Source organism: Cryptomeria japonica, chromosome 5 (assembly GCF_030272615.1).
Source record: "Cryptomeria japonica chromosome 5, Sugi_1.0, whole genome shotgun sequence".
In the NCBI taxonomy this organism is placed as follows: Eukaryota; Viridiplantae; Streptophyta; class Pinopsida; order Cupressales; family Cupressaceae; genus Cryptomeria; species Cryptomeria japonica.
Genome location: NC_081409.1, coordinates 51,216,480 through 51,241,761, shown reverse-complemented (window position 1 = coordinate 51,241,761; position 25,282 = coordinate 51,216,480).

Sequence of the window (25,282 nt, the reverse complement as noted above, 5' to 3'; positions counted from 1 at the left end):
ATTAATGTTGTAACTTCTAAGTTGAAATCTAAAGGATGAACATCATATAGGTAATTACTTTTTATCTTCTTAAATGAGTATTGCCATGTTAATCATACTACACTATATTGGGAGAATTTGTTTAGTTATTTACGTTTTAAATCTTAACAAATAATCTTTATCAGATTAATTTTATAAATGAGTGAACTCAACTAGCCTTCCATAATTATAACCCAAATGAATGAATTTCTTATGATTGCTAAAATTGGACTGAAAAGGGAAAGATTCATATAGTTGTTTATATCTTAATCTTAGTAAAAGTATCTTTTCAAATTTATTTCATTTAACTAAAAAGAGTGACATGCAATAAGAAAATTGTATTTTAATCCTAATGGAAAGACGTCACTATGAACTTATATTTTAATCCTGTAATGATGAATTTCATCTTGCTAATTGTATCTTAATTTAAAGGATGAACTCATGTGTCCTAATACATTTTCACCTTAATGAATTGAGCTCCTTCTATTAGCATTATTAAAACTTCAATGAATGAACCCTATGGCTAATTACATTTCATCCACCATAAAAGAACTACGACTCATTAGTTCGGGTTGCTTGAATTCAAATGAAGGAACCTCACTCTATTAATGGTAGTTTAATCCTTAATGATTGAATCACATCTTATTAACTATACTTTTAATTATAAAGGATGATAACAATTGTGGGTGGTTACCTTAAACCCAAATGAATGAACTTCGTTATATTAAACGCATTGAACCTTAAGGGAGGCCTCTTAAATTAATTATGTTTTTAAGTGCATTGAGTAAATAACCTCACGATGGCGTCCTAACCACCCAAAGTAAATGAGCACTTCCTAAAATTCTAAGATGTCAATTCATCGAACATACATATGACCATGTCATATGCATTATCTCGTAATTAACATATCCGGCTTATTGGATCAATTGACGCAAGTTGAGTTAGGTGTTAGGTTATGTAATCACGTTGGGAAACTCCTTAGGATCGTTTAGCCTTCTGCTATGCTATCTAAGTTTTAGATAACTCCAAATTATCTTAATGTTGTAACTTATCAGTAATACTCTTACCTATTATTATAAAAAAAAAATATTTACACTTTATTTGAGTGTTTTTAACTTAAACCCTTAGGGGTTTCCTGGTGGGGCATTACACTATGCTATCTATTTTTCAGATTGATTGTACTCCTCAAGGGGAGTTTGGTGGTGAGTTTGGTGGTATTTGGTCTTTTGATTCAGATTTGGTTAAGAGCTTCATTGCTATATCATTTTATGCAAGATTGTTGGTTGTCTTCTATAGGGGGAGACTTGTTTGGCACTTCTTGGCACTTGGGTGTTTTTCATATCTAGTGTTGTTAACAATGCAAAAGGGGGTTATTGTTAACAATATGAAGGAATTGATTATGTGTTGCATTGATGTTTTGTCATTGATGTCAACACTAGCTATTATGGTTGTTTATCGGTTTTTGGTAGAAGGATTGGATTTAGAAGATTATCAGTTGATTGTCACCGATATGATTTGAATGATGGAATAAGTTTGTATAAATGGTTCATATGCTTTTGAAGTATGTTTTAGTCAGTTGGTATTGATTTGATGATCAGATGCTATCTTATGTTCTAGTAAGCCTTCTTTGTAGGTCCGGTAAGGGTTTCACTAGCAAAGCTTTCTTGAAGATCTTTCATATAATGCATAAGTGGCGTTGGTGCGGCTTCTAGAAGGGATTAAGGATGCTGATGGTGATTGTGTTCATGCCTCGACTAACTGGTATCATCTTTTTAGCATGTGTGGATCTAATTTAGGTCTAATACTATCTAGGTTACGGACCAGTTTCATGAAACGTGTTGGTGGATCCTTTTGATACGCTTCCAGGATGTTTTATTGATTGGATGATGTTTGTTTGGCCTTAGGCCGACATGTTTTATGATTTTATTTTAGGATTATGTAATTGATCTATTGAATTATCATTTGGGTGACCGACCTAATTGTTTAGGTCCAAGGTTTGTATAAATATATGTAAGATCTCATTGTAGAATATATGAAAGCATCAAATAATGTAATAATAATTTGTGCAGAGGATTTGGTTGATCATAGGTGATCGAGTTACATTTATGTAAGAGGATTTAGACCTCCGATGTTGAGCTTAACCGGAACTGTAATCTGACATGTTTGATGCTATCATAGGCAGTTCTTTTTTTCATTTGTTGTCCAAATATTTTGAGGGGGTTAACCTCTTTTGTAGTCAATGAGAATCCATTGTTATGAGTAGTGAGCTTTAGGTAGTGTGCCTTCCTGCATGTGCAGGCTCCTATTGTAGTCATACTTTCTGCAGAAGTATCATCTGATTGTGGGTAGGTGTTCCCACTGTGGTTGTTTCCTTGAATAGATTTTCCATGTACAAATCAAGGTGTTATGTGTTATGGCTACATGGTATCGATTCTTCGGTTTTCAATTATGATTTAAATCTTTATCAGTTATTCCAGTATCTATTTTCTTATATTTTTGTAAAAGGTTTTAAGTGCTTTAATTCGCATAATCTGTTGACAACTGATTACCCCGCACCCCGGTCTTAGTTGTCTGCTAGTTATCCTAACAGTAAGATGTTTAAGGGTGCTATGGTGATTGCTATAGGTGTTGATTTGACACTTTGTATAAGGTAGAAACTTGCAATGCTGAGTGTAATAGCACTTTTGTAAAAACTAAATCTATTGATACTTCATTGGAAGATTACAAGATTTCACCTTCAGTAGATGGACATGGCTTTTGGGTGCCTAAGTGTGCTCTTTATTTTGAAGAAAATTTATTTGAATTGTGGCACTAGAGACTTGTCCATATTGGAGAAAAGGGTCTAAGGACCCTGAAAAATAAAAACCTTGTTGAAGGTTTGAATGATTGTAACCTTAACTTTGATTTTTGTGAGAATTGTATTATGAAAAACAAAACTGTGTTCAATTTTAATTGAGTTCTCATAAATCTTGTGGTGTTTTGGATCTTATTCATTCTGATGTGTTTGGTCCTATAGATGTTCCTTCCTTTAGAAAATCTACATATTGTGTTTCATTTATTGATGATTTTAGGAGGACTATGTGTATATTTTTTTTAGAATAAATCTAAATTTTTCATTCGATTTAAAGAATTTAAAGCAATGGTTCAGTTGCAAACTAGAAAGAAATTAAAATGTTTGAGGATTGATAATAGTGGTTATATTTTATCTAATGATTTCAATAGATTTTGTAAAGGATGTGACATTAATGGATAGAAGATAACTCCATATTCTCCACAAAAGAATGGAGTTGTTGAAAGAATGAACAAGACACTGATGGAGAAGGCTAGGAATATGTTGAGTGGTGTTGGTCTAAAAAAAAAATTTTGGGCTGAAGTTATTGTCACTTCTTGCTACGTAATTAACAGGTCTCCTAAATCAGCTATTTTTGATTAAACGCCTATGGAAGCATAGTTAGGTTGCAAGCCTTCATTGGGACATATTAGAGTTTTCGGTTGTGAGGCACATGCACATGTGTCAAAGGAGAAGAAAAAAATTTGGATAAAAAAATTGTGAAATTTATTTCCATTAGATATAGTTATGTTGTAAAAGGATTAAAGCTTTGGGACCTTGTTGCACAAAAAGTAATACATAGTAGAAGTGTGACTTTTAGATAAATTAATTCCCCTTTTTTTACATTGTAGTCAAAACAGACTAAACAAGAAGATGTGATTTAATTTCTCTCTACACCTAAAATAGTTTATTGATACCCCTAGATAGTCCAGAAGCTGAAGAGAGAGCTCATCTAGCTTTGAATATTGAGAAGGGGAGGAAGAACCTCCAACTCGGCTAGTTCAAAGGTCTACAAGACATCGAAAACCACATGAAAGGTATTCACCTGATGATTGGAGATGTATTTTTATTTGAATACTAATATGGATGGACCTAGATCTATAGAAGAGGAATTAGGTATGAATGATGGAGAATCTTGAAAGATTTCTATGGAAGAAGAAATGATAGCTTTGAAAAAGAAATGATAGATATTTCATGTTAATCATTGATGACTGTTCTAGAATGACGTGGGTTGCTTTTCTAAGGGAGAAATTTGAAGCCTTTGAGAAATTCAAGATCTTTAAAGCTATGGTTGAGATAGAGATGGATGAAAATCAAGTGTCTGAGATCAGATCAAGGTGGTGAATTCACATCTAGTGAATTTGACAACTATTGTGAGAAAAATAGCATTAGGAGATAGTTATCTGCACCTTAGACACCTCAGTAGAATGGTATTGTGGAAAGAAAGAACATAACCATTTTGGATGTACCCAAAACCATGATGATGGAAGTTAATTTGCCTCATATCTACCTGAAGAGAAGAAGTAAGTACAATGGTTTATACATTCAACGGAGTTCATATCAAAGGAGATATTGGTAAAACACCTTATGAATTATGGTTTGGTCATTCCCCTAGTCTTAAGTATTTCAGAATATTTTGAAGTAAGTGTTATATTAAAACAGATGATTCCATTTGAAAGTTTGACCCTAGATGTGACGAAGGAATATTTCTTGGTAATTCAACTCAATGAAAAACATATAGATTTTATAAGAAAAGATTGCAGAGAATTGTGGAAAGCACTAATGTGAAAGTAGATGAGAAACACAAAGACCAAGATAAATATTATGATAGAGAACTAGCAGTGGAAATAATCATAACTGATCCAGTAATGCCCGTACTGAAACAAAATGCTGAACCAGTTACCCCAGAATCATCAGAAAACTCAACTGTAATTGAAGAACAACATAGAGAACATGAAAATCAGAAAATACTAAGGTATGTAAGGCTAAATCATTCTAAAAATACGATCATTGGAGACAAAAACAAGGGAGTTATGACAAGAAGAAGATTGGCAAATGAAGAGGTAAGTTTCATTTCTCAGATTGAACTGGCATCCATAATTGAATTTTGTAAAGATCAATTTTGGATGAAAGCTATGGAAGATGAATTAGATCAAATAGAAAAGAACAATACTTGGACTTTGGTTACCCGACCAGAAAATAAGAATGTCATTGGAACTAAATGGGTTTTTAGAAACAAACTGAATGAGGATGGACAAGTGGTAAGAAACAAGGCTAGATTGGTCTGCAAAGGATATTCTAAGAAGGAGGGAATTTATTATGGTGAAACTTTTGCATCGGTAGCTAGAATTGAAGCTGTTAGACTATTTCTTGCTTATGCGGGCTATAAGAACTACAAGGTCTATCAAATGGATGTTAAGTGTGCATTTCTGAATAGATAACTTGAAGAGAAAGTCTTTATTGAGCAACCTGATGGATTTTTATGGACATATGATAAAAATATGGTTTACAGGTTAAGGAAATCACTATATGGATTAAAACAAGCTCCTAGAGCTTGGTATACAAGGTTGGATAAGTATATTTTGAAGCTTGATTTTATAAAAGGTTATGCTAATAGTAACCTATATTATAAGATGACTAATGATGATATTCTAATTATTGAAGTATTTGTTGATGATATCATTTTTACAAGTGAAGAAAAATTATGCACGAAATTATTTGATAATATGAAGAATTAATTTGAAATGTCTATGACTAGAGAAATAATATTTTTTCTGGGTTTGCAGATTTTTTTTTTTTGATTGGTAATTGGCTGAAGCTTGAATAGCTTTTGACTGGAGCTATGAATCGGTGGGGACATAGAAGGGGGCCCCATCTCCATTACATATCTTTGAATTATTATTATTATTATGTTTGATTAGATTGACCCCAAGATGTTCCCCATCCTATGGAAGGCCAAGAGTCACAACTTAGAATTCCACTTCAGATGTCCCTATTTGGAATTGAGCTTGGGTCTCCACAGTGAGAACCCAGTGTTTTAACCAGTTAAGCTCAACCCCTTGGAATTTCTAGTTTGCAGATTACTCAGACTGGCAAAGGCATCTTTATCTATCAAACTAAGTATTTAAGGGAATTATTGAAGAAATTTGGTATGGAAAATTCTAAACTGGTTAGTACACCTATGGTTACAAGTGAAAAATTATTAATTAAAGATGTATCCCCTCTAGTAAATCCTATAAGATATAAATCCACAATTGGTGGTTTTCTATATTTAACTTAGACTAGATCGGATATAATGAATGCAGTCAGTATTGTATTAAGATTTCAAAGTAATCCAAGAGAAAATCATGAAAGTGCAATAAAAAGGATATTCTGGTATTTGCAAGGAACAACTGAATATGGTTTATGCTACCCTAAAGATGATGACTTTACTTTATATCCATATACAAATGCAGATTGGGTAGGTGATGTTGATGACCATGTTAGGTCCGGGAGACAACTGAGAGCGGGGGGGGGGGGGGGGGTGAATCAGTTGTCTAATAAATTGAAACCAAAAACTAACTAACCAACTTAATGCTTAATACCTATAAACTAGTTGAGTATTCCGGTAGACAGTGTTAACAGTAAATTGATATACCGGTAAGGATTAATGCATGAAACATAAACATAAAGTCATCCACAACACATAACACCAATATTTGTACGTGGAAACCCTGTAAGGGGAAAAACCACGGTGGGAAAAATTACCCACAATCAGATGATACTACTATAGATAGTAAGTGTACATAAATGGGGTCTGCACATGCAGAAAGGCCAACAGCCTAGAGCTCACTGCTTAATCACAAAATTGGAGTCACATTGACTACAGTTGGATGGTTAAATCCAATAAGAATGTACTGTACAAAATAGCATCTTCATATGCTGGATTCAGTACCGGTGTAATGCTGATACGATTTTACAAAAACCTAACTTTATCTTCGAATGATGTCTTCATGTATATCCCTGCTTGATCTCGCATATACCTTCACTCAATTCCTTTTTTTGCATTCCACACTTGATCTTACAAATAAGATCTTACATTTATACCATACCCTAAGACCAATTTTAGTAGGTCGTCTCTACAAGATATTACAATAAAACATTTTTATACAATATAATATCCAATGCAATAACTGATTAAACATGTCGGCTAAATGCATTTACAGCAATAATAAATCATCTCCATAGCGTGCCATGCTGATCTAGAAAAGATAAACCTGTCGGTGTAACCCTAGATAACCTGGACCTATTTGCCGGTAAAAGCAAATATGTGAATATGAATATACCAATGATTAATTATTTAAAACAAAGAGTCCACATGATGTCTTAGACATTACCAAGTGTCTTCCATATCATTCCAAGTACCAGTGAACAATATATCCTGCCGGTGAACCATATACCAGTAACTGTTGCATAGTTTACTTGCTTGCTGGTGAATGTTACTAGATCTTCAAAGTGCTTGTATTCAGTAGGTGTTGACATCAATGACAAAACCATACCAAAATACCAACAATGTCCCCCTTTGGCATTGATGGCAACACGAGATGGAAAAACCATCAAAGTGCCAAAACAGAAATGCCAAATACAAAAACCAACAATCTCCATTTCTCCCCCTAGGAGTAACATGTGTTTATCCAAAGATTTATTTTCAATACCAATCTCTCCTTAAAGGATAATATGTTTTTCCATAGATATCTCTCCCCCTTTGACATCAAATGCCAAAGTCAAGTTCATTCAAAATACCAACTACTCCCCCTGAGAAGTAGCTTCCTCATCAAATACTAGAATAAAAGATTTGTCTTTTTAATTCTACCAGTTGATGACAAACATCAACTATCTAAGTCTCTACCGGTGGTGGTATGACTCCAAGCTGATCTCAAATAGCTTGTATTTAGTAGGTGTTGACATCAAAGACAAAACCATACCAAAATACCAACAGACCATAAGAGCACATCCGGTGGAGCATTCTTTCTTGGGAAAAAGTTGGTTTCATGGATCAACAAGAAGCAGTCATGCATTTCTTTATCTACTGTTGAAGATGAATATGTTGCAGCAGCAACTAATTTCACTCAAGTTCTATGGATGAATCAAATGTTGAAGGATATACAAGTGATTTTTAATGATGTGGTTGTAATTCATTGTGATAACTCTACAACTATTGACATATCAAAGAATCTGGTATTTCATTCCAACACTAAGCATATATCAATCAAGTATAACATTTTGAAGGAAAAGGTGGAAGCAAAAGAAGTCATATTGGTTTATCTGAACTCTAAAGAGAAGATAGTAGACATCTTCACTAAACCTTTATCCCAGGAATCATTCAAGAATTTGAGAGACAGATTGGGGGTTTCTACCCCTCCAGTAGAGACTTAAATGATGCAGATGTGCATCAGTCTGGTATGCATTATCAGAGCTATCTTTTTCTTTGGTTTAATGATATAATGCTACTACTCAAAGGGAGTAATCAACCTTGAGATATAGAGTTTTCATATTCTTTTTTATATCTATGTCATATCAATTGCATTGATGTCAAAAGGGGAGGAATATATGTGAAAAACCTATGCTATCTATTTTTCAGATTGATTGTACTCCTCAGGGGGAGTTTGTCGGTGAGTTTGGTGGTATTTGGTCTTTTGATTCAGATTTGATTCAGAGCTTCATTGCTATATCATTTTATGGGAGATTGTTTGTTGTCTTCCACAGGGGGAGACTTGTTTGGCACTTCTTGGCACTTGGATGTTTTTCACATCAAGTGTTGTTATCAATGCCAAAGGGGGCGATTATTGGCAATATGAAGGAATTGATAATGTGTTGCATTGTTGTCAACACTAGCTATTATGGTTGTTTATTGGCTTTTGGTAGAATGATTGGATTGGGAAGATTATCAGTTGATTATCACCCGAATGATTTGAATGATGGAATAAGTTTGTATGAATGGTTCATATGCTTTTGACATATGTTTCCGTTAGTTGGTATTGATTTGATGATTAGATGCTATTTTATGTTCTAGTAAGCCTGCTTTGTAGGTCCGGTAAGGGTTTCACTAGCAAAACATTATTGAAGATCTTTGATATAATGCATAAGTGGTGTTGGTGCAGCTTCTAGAAGGGATTTAGGATGTTGATGGTGATTGTGTTCATACCTCGACTGATTGGTGTCATTTCTTTGGCAGGTGTGGATCTAATTTAGGTTCGGTACTATCTAGGTTATGGACCGGTTTCATGAAACATGTTGGTGGATCCTTTTGATGCGCTTCTGGGATGTTTTATTGATTGGATGATGTTTGTTTGGCCTTAGGCTGACATGTTTTATGATTTTATTTTAGGATTATGTAATCAATCTATTGAATTATCATTTGGATGGCCGACCTAATTGTTTAGGTCCAAGGTTTGTATAAATATATGTAAGATCTCATTGTAGAATATAGTCAAGGAGTGAATAATGTAATAATAATTTGTGCAGAGGATTTGGTTGATCATAGGTGATCAAGTTATGTTTATGTAAGAGGTTTTAGACCTCCGGTACTGAGCTTAACCAGAACTATAATCTGGCATGTTTGATGCTATCATAGACAGTTCTTCCTTTTCATTTGTTGTCCAAATATTTTGAGTTGGTTAACCCCTTTTGTAGTCAGTGAGACTCCATTGTGATGAGCAGTGAGCTTTAGGAAGTGTGCCTTCTTGCATGTGCAGACCCTTATTGTAATAATACTTTCTATAGAAGTATCATCTGCTTATGGGTAGGGTTTCCCACCGTGGTTGTTTCCTTGACCAGGTTTTCAATGTACAAATCATGGTGCTCTGTTTTATGGCTGCATGGTATTGATTCCCTAGTTTTCAAATATGATTTAATTTTTTATCAGTTATTCTCGTATCTATTTTCTTATATTTTGGTAAAATGTTTGAAGTTCTTTAATTTGCATAATCTGTTGACAACTGATTACCCCCAGCCCCAATCTTAGTTGTCCACCAGTTATCCTAACAGTAAGATGGTTAAGGGTGCTACGGTGATTTCTATAGGTGTTGATTTGACACTTTGTATAAGCTAGAAACATGCAATGTTGAGTGTAATAGCCCTTCTGTAAAAACTAAATCTATTGATACTTCATTGTAAGATTTCAAGACTTCACCTTCAATAGATGGACATGGATTTTGGGTACCTAAGTGTGCTCTTTATTTTGAAGAAAATTTATTTGAAGAGAAAACTATGTTATGGCACTAGAGACTTGTCCATATTCGAGAAAACAGTCTAAGGACCCTGGAAAATAAAAACCTTGTTGAATGGTTGAATGATTGTAACCTTAACTTTGATTTTTGTGAGAATTGTATTATGAAAAACAAAACAGTGTTCAATTTTACTTGAGTTCTCATAAACCTTGTGGTGTTTTGGATCTTATTCATTCTGATTTGTTTGGTCCTATAGATTTTCCTTCCATTAGAAAATCCACATATTTTGTTTCATTTATTGATGATTTTAGCAGGACATGGGTATATTTTTTAAAGAATAAATCTAAATTTTTCATTTGATTTAAAGAATTTAAAGCAATGGTTGAGTTGCAAACTAGAAAGAAAATAAAATGTTTGAGGACTAATAATAGTGGTTAATTTTTATCTAATGATTTCAATAGATTTTGGAAAGGATATGACATTAATAAACAGAAGACAACTCCATATTCTCCACAATAGAATGGAGTTGTTGAAAGAATGAACAAGACACTGATGGAGAAGGCTAGGAATATGTTGAGTGGTGTTTGTCTAAAATAAAAATTTTGGGCTGAAGTTGTTGCCACTTCTTGCTACCTAATTAACCGGTCTCCTAAATCAGCTATTTTTTATTAAAACCCTATGGAAGCATAGTTAGGTCATGAGCCTTAATTGAGACATATTAGAGTTTTCAGTTGTGAGGCACATGCAAATGTGTTAAAGGAGAAGAGAAAAAACCTGGATAAATTTTTTTGAAATTTTTTTCCATCAGATATTGTTATGGTGTAAAAGGATACAAGCTTTGGGACCTTGTTGCACAAAAAGTAATACATAGTAGAATTGTTACTTTTAGATAAATTAATTCTCCTTTTATTACATTATAGTCAAAACAGAATAAACAAGAAGATGTGATTTAATTTCTCTCTACACCTAAAAGAGTTGAATTGATACCCCTAGATAGTCCAAAAGTTGAAAAGAGAGCTCATCTCGCTTTGAATCTTTAGAAGAGGAGGAAGAACCTCCAACTTGGCTAGTTCAAATGTCTACAAGACATTGAAAACCACATGAAAGGTATTCACCTGATGATTGGAGATGTATTTTTCTTTGAATACTAATATGGATGGACCTAGAACTATAGAAGAGGAATTAGGTATGAATGATGGAGAATCTTGGAAGATTTCTATGGAAGAAGAAATGATATCTTTGAGAAAGAAATAATACATATTTCATGTTAATCATTGATGACTGTTCTAGAATGACGTGGGCTGTTTTTCTAAGGGAGAAACCTGAATCCTTTGAGAACTTCAAGATCTTTAAAGCTATGGTTGAGACAAAGATGGATGAAAACAAAGTGTTTGAGATCAGATCAAGGTGGTGAATTCACATCCAGTGAATTCAATCGCTATTGTGAGAAAAATGGCATTAGCATATAGTTATCTGCAGCTCAAACACGCCAGTAGAATGGAATTGTGGAAAGAAAGAACATGACCATTTTGGATGCAGCCAAAACCATGATGATGGAAGTTAATGTGCCTCATATCTACTGCAAAGAAGAAGTAAGTACAATGGTTTGTACATTAAACAGAGTTTATATAAAAGGAGATACTAGTAAGACACCTTATGAATTATGGTTTGGTCATTCCCGTAGTCTTAAGTATTTTAGAATATTTGGAAGTAAGTGTTATATTAAAAGAGATGTTTCCAATTGAAAGTTTGAGCCTAGATGTCATGAAGGATTATTTATTGGTAATTCAACTCAATGTAAAGCATATAGATGTTATAACAAAAGACTGCAGAGAATTATGGAAAGCACTAATGTGAAACTGGATGAGGAACACAAAGACTAAGATAAATCTTATGATAGAGAACTAGCAGTGTAAATAATCATAACTGATCCAATAATGCCCATACCAGAACAAAATGTTGAACTAGTTACCCAAGAATCACGAGAAAACTCAACTGTAACTGAAGAACAACACAAAGAACCTAAAAATCAGAAAACACCACTGTTATCAATGCCAAAGGGGGAGATTGTTGGCAATATGAAGGAATTGATTATGCGTTGCATTGATGTTTTGTCATTGATGTCAACACTAGCTATTATGGTTGTTTATCGACTTTTGTTAGAAGGATTGGATTGGGAAGATTATCAGTTGATTGTCACCGGTATGATTTGAATGATTGAATAAGTTTGCATGAATGGTTCATATGCTTTTAAAGTATGTTTCAGTCAGTTGGTTTTGATTTGATGATCGGATGCTATCTTATATTCTAGTAAGCCTACTTTGTAGGTCCAGTAAGGGTGTCACTAGCAAATCTTTATTGAATATATTTGATATAATGCATAAGTGGTGTTGGTGCGGCTTCTAGAAGGGATTCAGGATGCTGATGGTGATTGTGTTCATGTGTCGACTGATTGGTGTCATTTCTTTGGCATGTGTGGATCTAATTTAGGTCTGGTACTATCTAGGTTATGGAACAGTTTCATGAAACATGTTGGTGGATCCTTTTGATAAACTTCCAGGATGTTTTATTGATTGGATGATGTTTGTTTGGCCTTAGGCCGACATGTTTTATGATTTTATTTTAGGATTATGTAATCGATCTGCTAAATTATCATTTGGATGGCCAACCTAATTTTTTAGGTCCAATGTTTGTAGAAATATATGTAAGATCTCATTGTAGAATATAGGAAAGGAGTGAATAATGTAATAATAATTTGTACAATGTCTACTATGTTGAAAGATTAAAGCATAATCTTTTAAGTGCTGGTCAATTGGTTGAGAAAGGATTTCAGTTACAATTTAAGAATGGAATATCCAAAATCATGAATAGAACAGGTTTGGAAATAGCAACCGGTAATCAGACTAGAGGTAATATCTTTCATTTGAATAACAGTGAAAAGGCATGCTTGATTCCACATATAGATGAAAGTTGGTTATGGCATAAGAGACTATGTCATGTAATCTTTGATTGCATGGTAAAGATCAGTACTTTTGAGGCTGTTAGAGATCTACCTAAACTGTGAAACCTCAGAATACAATATGTAAGGAATGTCAATTTGGAAAACAAGTTAGAGCTAGTTTCAAAAGTATTCCAAAAAAATCCAATAATGCTCTTGATTTGATTCACACTGATTTATGTGGTCCAGCTAGAACTAAAAGCTTACAAGGTGATAGATATTTCATGCTAATTATTGATGATTATTATAGAATGTGTTGGGTTACTTTTCTCAGAGAAAAATCAGAAGCACTTGGAAAGTTCAAACTATTCAAAGCAATGGTTGAAAATGAAACTGGTAAGAAAATCAAATGTTTAAGATTAGATCAAGGAGGAGAATTCACATCTAAAGACTTTAATACATTCTGTGAAGTGAATGGAATCAAAAGACAACTATCAACAGCTTGAACACCATAGCAGAATGGAGTTGTTGAAAGGAAAAACATAACTATCTTGGATGCAGCAAGAAGTATGTTATCTGAAGAAAATTTACCACATGTATATTGGACAGAAGTAGTCAACACAGCAATCTATACATTCAACAAAGTTCACATCAAAGGTGAAACTGGTAAGACCCCTCATGAACTATGGTTTGGTAATACTCCTACTCTTAAGTATTTCAAAAATTTTGAAAGTAAATGTTATATTAGAAGAGATGAGTATATTGGAAAATTTGATCCTAGAAGTGATGAAAGAATATTTCTTGGTTATTCATCTAAGAGCAAGGCATATAGATGTTTTAATAAGAGATTGCAGAAAATTGTTGAGAGTACAAATGTAAAGATTGATGAACAATTCAGAGGAACATCAAGGTATATAGAATTTGAACTGGCAACAGAAATTGTGACAAATGAACCTACACTAAATTCATTGGTACGAAATGAAGGTCTAGTTACCCTGACACCATTAGAGGATTCCACAGTAATTGAAGAACAACAACAAACTAAGATACCCCGGTATGTAAAATTGAATCATTCTGAAGATCAGATAGTTGGAAACAAATTTAAAGGAGTTATGACAAGAGGACAATTGGCAAATGAAGAGGCATGTCTTGTTTCTCAAATTGAACCATCATCTGTTAATGAGGCATGTGAAGATAAATTTTGGATTAAAGCTATAGAAGAAGAATTAGAACAAATTGAGAAAAATAATACTTGGACATTAGTTCCCCGACCTAAAGATAAAAATGTAATTGGAACCAAATGGGTATTTAGAAACAAACTTAATGAAGATGGTAAGGTTGTCAGAAATAAAGCAAGACTAGTGTGTAAGGGATATTCTCAGAAAGAAGGAGTTGATTACAATGTGCACCAGTACTTGACACCATAAAAGGAGGCCTTAAAACTAAGTTCAAATGGACGGAACAAGCTGACAAAGAATTCCAATTGCAAGAAGTAGCCACAAAACCCATCCTACTCTTACCTACTTTTGACAAACTATTCACATTGGAGTGTGATGTAAGTGGCATTGCAGTAGGGGGTGTATTGAGTCAAGAGGGAAGGCTTGTGGAATTTTTTAGTGAGAAGCTTAATGAGGCAAAGAAGAGGTATTCAACATATGATCTGGAGTTGTATGCACTAGTTCAGTCTCTCAAGAAGTGGAGGCATTACCTACTCCCAAAGGAATTTGTGGTGTTCACAAATAACCAGGCTTTGAGTTACATCAACACTCAAGAGAAGCTTAGCAATAGACATTTGAAGTGGATGGAGTACCTCCAATCCTTTACCTTTACCATCAAGCATAAAAAGGGGCAGCTTAACAAGGTGGCAGATGCTTTGAGCCAGAAGATGTTGACTGTCCAAGAATTACAATTGCAGAGCATAGGGATAGAAGGTTTCAAGGATCTCTATGAAGATGAGGACTTCTCATCAGCCTACAAGGTCTACAAGGAGTTTGAGAATCATTTTCATGGTGAGTTTACATAGTACACTCTTCAAAATGGTCTCTTGTTCAAAGGCAATCAGTTATGTGTACCTAGAGGATCCATGAGAGAAAATCTCATACAAGAGAAACACAATGGTAGTCTAAGTGGACACTTTGGAATCAATAAAACTTTTGATCTAGTACAGAGGTACTACTATTGGCCTAAGTTTCCAAGGGATGTGAGAAGGTATGTGGAGCAATGTGGTGTGTGTCAAAGGGTAAAAGGAGGATCAAGTAATGCAGGCCTCTATCAACCATTACCGGTCCCAAATAGGCATTGGGAGTGTGTGAGCATAATGAATTTATGGCCGTTGGATGAAGATGGATGAATCTTACCCACAAGGTCAAGGCCCCATTGATAGAAAGGCCATGGTGTCATGATTGGTTGCAGTTCCTGGGCTGGTGCATGTATCAGGTCGCCATGAACTTGACATTTCTTGCATTTTTTGACAAAGTAGTAAGAATCTTTTTCCATAGATGGCCAATAGTATCCATTGCGCAGGAGTTTCTTGGCTAGTGATGGACCACTTGAGTGAGTCCCGCAAATTCCTTCATGGACTTCTTCCAAAGCCTTTGTTATCTGACCTTGTTCCAGACTTCGAAGGAGAGTACCATCAAGACTGCATCAGTATAGGGTTTCGGCAATAATGGTATATCGAGCAGTTTGGCGAATGAAGGTTTTACGTTGGTTATTTGATTGGTTGGGAGGAAGGGTGTGATCGTGGAGATAGGTGTAGAACTCACCGTACCATGGGGATTCATAACCAACAAGGTGACATATCATTTCGGATTCAGGGATATCATAAGCGAGAATCCAAAGCTGTTCTACCAAGAACTCGTAGCATGTTGAATTCTATGGAAGATCTAGGAGCGATGCAATGGTAGCCATAGCGTCAGCAGCTTGATTCTGATCTGTTGGTATCTGCTCAAAAGTGATAGTAGTAAATGATGTCTTTAGATTGTCCACCATTTGTTTATATGGCATGAGTTTATCATCCTTGGTTTGATATTCATCTGTTGCTTGTCGAATGACCAGTTGTGAGTCGCCATATACTTGTAGTTCTTGTAATTTCTATTGTACGGCTAGCCTGAGTCCTGTGATCAAGGCCTCATACTTTGTGATGTTGTTGGTGCATGGAAATGTGAGCCTGTAAGACTTTGGGATGCTATCACCTTGAGGTGTGATAAACAGAATGCCTACCCCCGAGTCATGCCTAGTGTATGAACCATCAAAGTATAGTTTCCATGGTTGTATTGTTGTAATCATGAATATCTCTTCATTTGGAAAATTGGAAATGAGAGGATGATTGCCTATGAGGGGTGCATCGGCCAACTGATCTGTAATAACGTGACCTTTGATAGCTTTACGGTCCACGTACTCGATGTCAAATTCACTTAGAATCATTACCCATTTGGCTAAGCGACCTGTCAATGCTGCTTTGCTGAGTAAATACTTGAGTGGATCAATCTTTGCAATGAGGTGCACTTTATGTGTTAATAGATAGTGCTACAGTTTAGTGGCTGCTAAGATTACTGCTAGGCAAGCTCGCTCAATAGGCGTGTAATTGAGTTCATAGCCCACCAGTGTGCAAGAGATGTAGTAAACAACACACTCTTTTCCTTTTGCATTATGTTGTGCTAGTAGTACACCCAATGCTGTACTTGTTGCTGAGATATAGAGTAACAATGGTCTACTTGGATCTGGTGGCATCAGCAATGGTGGATTTTTGAGATAGTCTTTAAGCGTCTGAAATGCTTGTTGGCATCGAGCATCCCACTGAAAGAAGATGTTCTTGTGTAGCAGGTGTGTGAATGGGTGACACTTATCAGCCAATTGTGCAATGAATCTTTGGATGGATTGAAGCCGTCCTTGTAATGTCCTTAGCTGACTGATATTCTTTGGAGGTGGCATGTCCATGTTTGCTTTTACCTTTGTTGGGTCGACCTCAATACCTTTGCTTGAGACAATGTATCCTAGAAGCTTCCCGGAGGTTACTCCAAAGACACATTTCTTTGGGTTGAGTCGAACATGGTATTGTTCTAGTCTATCAAAGATTTTATCTAAGATGTGGAGATGTCCTTCTCTGGTGATTGATTTTGCTAGTAAGTCATCAACATAATCTTCCATCATGGTATGCATCATGTCATGGAAGATGGTGGTCATTGCTCTTTGATAGGTTGCTCCTGCATTCTTGAGACCGAAAGGCATTACATTCCAGCAATATGTGCCCCATGGACAGGTGAAGGCTGTCTTATGTTGATCTTTCAGTGCGATCTTTATCTGATTGTATCTTGAAAAACCATCCATGAGTGAAAGCATGGCATGTCCTACTGTCAGATCCACTATGATGTTGATATTTGGTAGGGGGAAGTCATCCTTAGGACATGCCTTATTCAGATCTCTGAAGTCAGTACAAATGCAGATGCCCTCTTTTGGTTTGCCGACAGGTACAATATTGGAGATCCATTCTGCATAATCAATTGGTCTAATGAAACCAACATTTAGGAGTTTCTTGAGTTCTGTTTTGACTAGTATTGCAATTTGAGGATGCATTTTACGAAGCTTTTACTTGATAGGTTTGGCTCCTTCTGCTACAGTGAGGTGATGCATGACTAAATCAGGATTAAGCCCAGGCATGTCTGCATATGACCATGCGAAGTTGATCTGACGCTTCTGGAAGAACTCTATAAATTTAGGTCGTTCCTCTAGAGCGAGAAGAGATGCTAGATGTATGAGATGAGGATTTTCAGGAGTCCCCACATTGTATTCTTTGGTTTCCTCGATGAGAATTGTTGATCATTCCTATTGTGCATTAGTAAGGAGAATGTCAAACCCTTCAACCTCAGGTGCTTCAGAGAGGTTTTCACCATTGGATACGATCTTTCTTTTTACTTTTGTCAGATCAAACAGTGCCATAGTGTGGTTTTCACTGGAAGATCCATGTTTTATTGTTATATTTTTGCAGCTAAAAGGTTTGGCATCCACCCCGAAGTATGCTATGCTATTAAGTTCAATGGCGAATCTAGCTTTGTGATCCCCACTTGGTAGGTTATCCCTTAATTCCAAAAAGTCAATGATGGCCTCATCATTTTGGAAGAAGTCAAGACATGGGGGATTTGGTTGGTTCCATTTGATGAGTTCAGGGTGGATAATGGGCATTACTTAATCGATTAGGTTAAGTGCGTTAGATGTATAAGTGAGGGTTAAGATGTTATGGTGAAGGTTGTTGATGGTACACTCACCATCAGAATCAGGCGTAGGATGAGATGTAGGGTCTATGGAAGATGGTTCCAGTTTAGGAACCCAAGTGGTCTTTATCTGTGCTTCTCCATAAACAGGGATGTCTTTGTGTGGTGGAGGTAGTGATGCATCTTCCTCATCTGAAGTGTTAAGTTGTACAGAATCAAATTCCCACTCATGTGAGTCAGTCTCTGAGTCACTTTCTAGCATCCGATTACTATACCATACTAGGATGTCTTTTGAATTAAATACTGCATGCGTGATTGATTGATGTACCTTTGTAGTGATTGGTGCTGCAGGAATGTTGATGGGGATAAAATAATATGGCACAGGGAGTATTGGCAGTGCTGACTCAGTGGCTTCTGCTAGAACTGCTGGTGCCATAGATGCTGCTACAGGTTCTGATACAGTTGCTGCTGCTAATGGTACTATTGATGTGATGGCTACTGCGGATGGGATTACTGGTTCACTTGATGGCATTAGTAATGGTTGTGTTGGGATTCCGAGCCTCGGTGGGGCAGTTGTGATGGTGCTTGATGTTGCTTTGATAGTGAAAGGTGTCCTTTTTGCAGTAGGCTGACATAATGGTTTGCTAGGTTTTCCTTTGAATTTGAGTTTAGGAAAGATCTCTTTTTCAAAGCCTAGGCCTGTATTACCTTTGGGTTTTAATTCTGGCAGTAGAGGTTCATGTCGTCCTTGTTTGCAATATCCTAAAGCACTCTGACCATCATACCCCATTCTTTGCATAATGAGGAGACCTTTGCCATACTGATTTATAGGAAGTTTAACTTGCGGTATATTAGTGGTGATGGGATCTTTATAGATCCAATCCGCTAAGTCCTCATCTTGGGTTTCTTCTTCTTGACTCTTTTTAAGGATGAAAGGTGTCAAAGCACATGCTGGCGTGATTAGTGGTTGTTGGAGTAACTGCTGTGGTTTACCATGTGTTCTAGGAGAAGTGGGCATTTGTCCCACACAAAAGAGTTGACTCAAGTTGTATTCCCCAGGGCCTTCCTCTGCTACTTTCATCTTAAGCTTTTCTTGCTTTGGTATAGTGGTGTTCGAACTGGCAAGAGAGGGGGGACTTATATATGATGTGGAGGAAATGGCTTCTCTATTATTAGGAATGGTAATCTCTGGTTGATGGCTGATATTATGGCAATACGCAAAGGGATTTGCATCACCCAGGATTGTGATCTCTACACTGTTATGTGGGAAATTGATACATTGATGGTAGGTAGATGGAATAGCTTGCATGGCATGTATCCAAGGTCTTCCTAACAATAGATTGTATGGTAGAGGAAGGTCCAGAACCTGACAGATAATGTGCTTTACCACAGGGCCCACTCGGATTGGTAGTGCCACAGCTCCTTTGGATGAACGTTCTGCATCGTCATAGGCTTTGATTGTGATCTTCTTGTGAGGATCCACTGATTCTACTGCATATCCCAATGTTGTGACCAACTATAGTGTACAAATGTTCAAGCCTGCTCCATTATCTATCAAGACGCACTTGATCCTATGCTAGTTAATAAATCCTTCGATGTGGAGTGAGGCATTATGAGGTTGCTGGAAGGAAGAGTTGTCACTTTCGGAAAAAGTGAGACAAGGTGAGGATTTTAGATTTCCAACCATGGCTTGAAATTGGTTTGTATTCAAATTTGCAGGGACTGAGGACTCTTGGAGTGCTTGATCCAAGATAGTTTTATGAGATGGTGATAGGCGCAATAGCTCTAAAATGGATATAAGCACAGGCATTTTATCTAATTGTTCCACAAGATTGTATTGTTTTGGTATGGAGGTGGTGCCTTGTGGAGCTGCCTTTATACTAAATTTGCCGCGATGCGTAACAACATTGCAATTTGAGTTGGGATTTTTGAAGGTTATAGTTGCAATTTATTCATTGGCATCATACAGATAATTTACAGTGTAATTATATGCAGCTTGTGTATAATCAGTGGTATCAGTGCCTCACTTGGAAGTGGAAGGACCCCTTTGATCTTGTGATGGAAGTTGATTTTTGAACATCAGATGATCATTATTGGCTGTTTTTGGGTCATGTCCTTCAATTTCAATTTCTCCTCGGTCAATAAGATCCTAAATAAGATCTTTCAAATTACTTGTCTTGTGTCCTCTCCCTTGGTGGAAATCACAGTGTTCAATATCTCTCCACCATGCAGGTTTGACCTGAGGTTCATAGTTTGATGTTTTAGGGAGAGTGACCAAATTTTGAGAAATGAGTTGTCGTAATACTGTTTCAATAGGTTCCCCTAAGGGAGTGTATGTGCGTTTTTGTTTTTGCTGACGAGGTCTAGGTTCATCGTGAGATGTGATGCAACCTTGATTTGAAGGAACATTTGTGTTATTCTAAGGTGGAGGATTTTGTCTTGCAAATCAAACCATAGGTTGTGCATTTTGGATAGTCCGTGCATCCACAACCCCATCATTGACGATATTCTTGTTTTTATTCCAGAAGCTTGGTTTATCGCTATTGAAGCACGGGCAAGGACCATCCTTTGGTTCATTAGATATTTTGATGAGTCCTTTCTTGATGAGTGCCCGTTCACATTTCAAACCCTTGGTGATCATATCATTAAAAGAGTCTATGTCTTTGACATCCAGGTGAAATTCCATTTCTTCATTTAAGTTGAAAATGAATATTTCCACTAGTTCTCATTCAGGTAACTGAAGAGAACGTCTGCTAGACATTTGATGCCATCGTTGCAAGAATACTGAGAATAGTTCACTTGGTTTTTGTTTAGTGTTGCATAGATCGGCCATGGTGATGTCGCGTTCAATGTTATGAGAGTAATGAGCTAGGAACTTCTGGATGAGTTCCTCAAATGCTCTAATGCCACCTGGTAGTCGGGAAAACCATGATGTGGTTGTCCCTCCCAAGCTTTGGGGAAAAAGGCGCATTAGGTAGGTGTCTTCATATGCCACTTCAAGACAAGCGGAATGAAATTCTCTGACATGATCACGGGGATCTCCCTTTCCTCTATATTTTTTGAATTTGGGTGTTTTGAATCCTCATGGAAAGGGTGGCATATAAAGATTCCTATCAAAAGGATAGGGACATATGTCATTAAGTCAGAATTGGTTAGTTTTGACACCACTATGAAGTTGTTGGGCGAGATTCTCGACTTGTTTCCGCAACATCTCCATTTCAGTTGGAGGAGGAGGTGGTGGGTTACCTCGAGGAATGTTATATCTGATGGGATCTCTACCTCTTTCCTCTTCATGGTGACTTTGTCTTTCTGATGCCTGTCTTAATTGGGCAAGATCAAAGTCAGAGGGGAGTTTTGCTCCTTCTTGAGCGAGTTTTAAGAAGTGAGCATCTGCATTGCTCCTGAGTATTTCATCAAACAGTCTGTTAAAGAGAGGGTTATGTTGAGCCCTTTCTATTGTTGCAAGAGTAGGAGTACTTAGGTTTTTGTCATTCGCATTTCCTCCAAGTGCTTCTTGAAATTCATTGAGATTTTCCTCTTCTTCTTCTTCCATTTCTATTTCTCGTTGCCTTGATTGTGATCGGGTTTGGGCCATTTTGCTTGCAAGCTTTTGTTGAAGTTGTGTGAAAATGATGATGAGTTTGTTTGATGAAATGAAAGATTGATGGTTGGTAAATTGTGTTGCATGTAGATCTCTAGCACTTTTAAGGTAGATGTAACCAAAATTTCTTCTTTGAATTGCTTGTGTGTTTTGATAAGATCTGATGTGATAAGGTGTAGAGAAATCTGAGATGTGTTACAGATTTAACTACCTAGTAATGAGAGGATTCACTCATGAACTAGTTTTAACCTGCGTAGATGTGTCTCTTAGGATGAGCTTATCCTAGATGTAGAAACAATCTAAAAGGTGATGTGATGTGATTGATTCAAGCAATATCCAAAAGAGAACTTGGGACAAGAACCTCTTAATGTTTTGAGGGTTGGAACGGATTGATGAGGATGAAGTGATGATGTATGAGTATGATGGATGAAATGTTTTCAACTTCAATAAAAACTTTGTGTTACAAATGGGACAAACTCTACCTCTTCTCTTTCGGGTGTTGGTGGTATTTCTCGAGCTGTGTTGTATGTGATATAGACGTTTGGGAAAAATTTGGGATTAATCTTACCTCCTTGGTTTTTGTGATAACTCAGAGCTCTATATTGCATAAAAGCTCTGCGGTTCAATGATTTTGAATCAAATTCGTTTGTTTTTCCTTGAAGGTAGAGACGCATGTGACGCAAAAAGACTTTATGTGAGACACAAATTTGTCTATTTATATAGAATAATTTCCTCCTTTTGATCAAAGCCTTTGAGCTTAATGGTCTTCTTTTCAAGTTGATATTCTGATGATGCTTCTTCTTTCGCAAGATGTGAAGAATGGTCATAAAGTTTTGATACTTTTGTTGTTTGCACTTTGTTTTTGATGTGTTTGGTTGTTTTGAGAAATGTTTGGTTGGATGAATACTTTGTTTTTGGAAGTGATTTTTCTGATTTTTCTTTGACAAGAAAACAAAGCAAGCACACAAACACAAGAATGTTGCCCCAAAGGCACAAATGAGTATGGGTCTAGATCAACCCAATCATTGGACTTTTATATGACCCTTCCTTTAGATGTATTTTAAGGTGTATTTCCAAAGCCTAAAGTCGGCTCAATTTGCACTTGGTCTTGACTAAAATGAACACACTTCAAACACTTTTTATCCCTAAGGTCAAATGGCTAGTTGTGATAAATTTAGCCCACATCTTGATATTTCTTCAACTTTGGTACTACATACCTTATGAATCCCGCCTTGGCAGGTAAGGATGTGATATACTAAGTCTTGCACGAGCATAACAAATAGATGATCCCTATGATGGGGGAGTCACCACTTTTATCAAGCCACAAGTGACTTTTCAAAAAGCTATGTTTCTACTCAAGGAAATATGTATGGTGAGTATCTTGGGAGCAAAACCATCTATGCTCTTGCACTAAATTATATCGCAAATATCCTCAATCAATAGAATGGGTGGGCTACTACTTAAAGGTGTTTAGTCATGTTTGATGTTTTTGGACATAAGTTCATTCTGCAGTGACTCACTTAAGAGCCTTGTAACCAGTGGTGGCGCCCATTTGTCCTTTCGGCCAGTTACACTGTAGGAACAGCTATACCCAAGGCTACAACTTTCTCTCTCACCTGATTTCTATAGCGGCTCGAAAGATTTACCGCGCGAGGTCATTCCCAAGAGTGATGTGTCTCTTGGCAGGCCTCTCTTAAAAAGATAAAAATTTGAGTGTTACTAACACTTTTCTCTTGCACCTAGGACCATGAAAGCCAAGGGAGAGGATAGTGTGTGTTAGAAGTAGGACCACTTGGCAAACTTTGCACAAGCGTCCCAAGCACAAAATATACTTGTTCTTTTTAACTCATCATTTGCAATGTGATCTAACTATTTGGAGATGTTGCTTCAACAGTCATGGTGTTCTTTTTATCCTTCAATGGCAAAATGTGTTGTAATCTAGAAATTGGAAATCCTAGTCAACTGAATTAAGAGCACGTTTTGATTGAAGTAAATTGATTTGAGAACAACTTTGACAAATTGGGGATTCTTTTTAACTTGCACAAAATGAAGTGTTGATTGTGAATTTTAGTTTGATGCAAGAAATAAAATTTGCCTTGTTGATTTTAAGCACCAAAAGAATTTGTTCCTAACTTTGCAAAAAAATAATTTTGTGTGTTTGTTTTTGTGATTCTTTTTAACTTTGAACAAGTGTGATTCTTTTTTAGAGCTCCAAACGAAAGATGTGGTTCTTTTTAAAACTCCAAATGAAAGTGTAGTTGATTTTAACCCAAAAGGAAAATGAATTTATTTTATCCTAACTTGAAAGACAAAGTTAGCAATATGAACAAATTTATTTCCTAAGCTAAAATTGCTAAAAAAAAAAAATCCTATTGTAGGGGTTAGTTAAAACCTGCACAAAAGATAATTAGTTAGAAAAATCCGCATGTTTTGGTGGGCTTCTACAAGCCTACAATTATTGGTTTTCGGTTACAAGGAATTTTCTTATAGCTCTCTGTTATAATAGCTCTACTCTGTGTGAAAATAGAAGCGCTATTTAACATGAAAGAGCAACAGTATAGACAATAGTGCTAAAGTATCAATTTGCGAAGGTGCTAAACTGAGAACAAAAGCACAAGAGAATGACCTGTGTGTCAATTAAAACATTCAAAAGTTAGAAGTATTCAAAATGATTGCTCTTTGATTCACGTCGGGTTCACCAAATGATGCTCTGCAAAAAGGATTAGAAAATGTGTTTGATGGCAACACACACAAGAGCACAAGAAACAAACGTTAGTGTTAGCAACAAAAGATTATCCTAAATAGGCATATCAAGAGAGATATTAAGTATGAAATAGAAAGCATATAAACATAGAATAAAATAGCTAATCAAGATGCTCATAGTTGCTCCTCCCTTGTTCCTCTCCTCTCCAAGTCCCAAATGAGTGTAGCTCTCATCTTTTAGCACTAGCCATGGATGCCATATGGAGATTCAAGAAGGTTGAATATGATAAGCAAATGCTATGCAAGTGTAGATAGTGATGCTATGAGAAAGCTCTATGCTAATACCAGTATAACAACAATACTCTAATGCTTCCTTTTTGCTTGAGGAGAAGGGTTCTTTTTATAGAAGAAATGGAGAAATGAAGGGTTAAGATTGAGTAATCTTAACAAGGGCTAGGATTGAAAGATATTCAATCCATGTGAGACTTTCAACCCAATCCCATGTTGACAAGTGTCACCATGAGGAGGCTTGAGAGGAGAGATAAGGAGCATTAAATGTTTGAGGGGACATGATGGTTACCCTAGTCAAAGAAATAAATGATTTGAAGAGACACATGGGTTACATGAGGGTTAAGTTAGGGGTCAAAGTCCTTAACCATGGGTGTGAGTGGAATTAACCATTAATGGTCATGTAACAGCCATAAGTGGTTTGGAAGACTTTAGAGGTTAATTTGTTGAACACACAAATCATTAATTGCTTTTCAAAGACTTTGG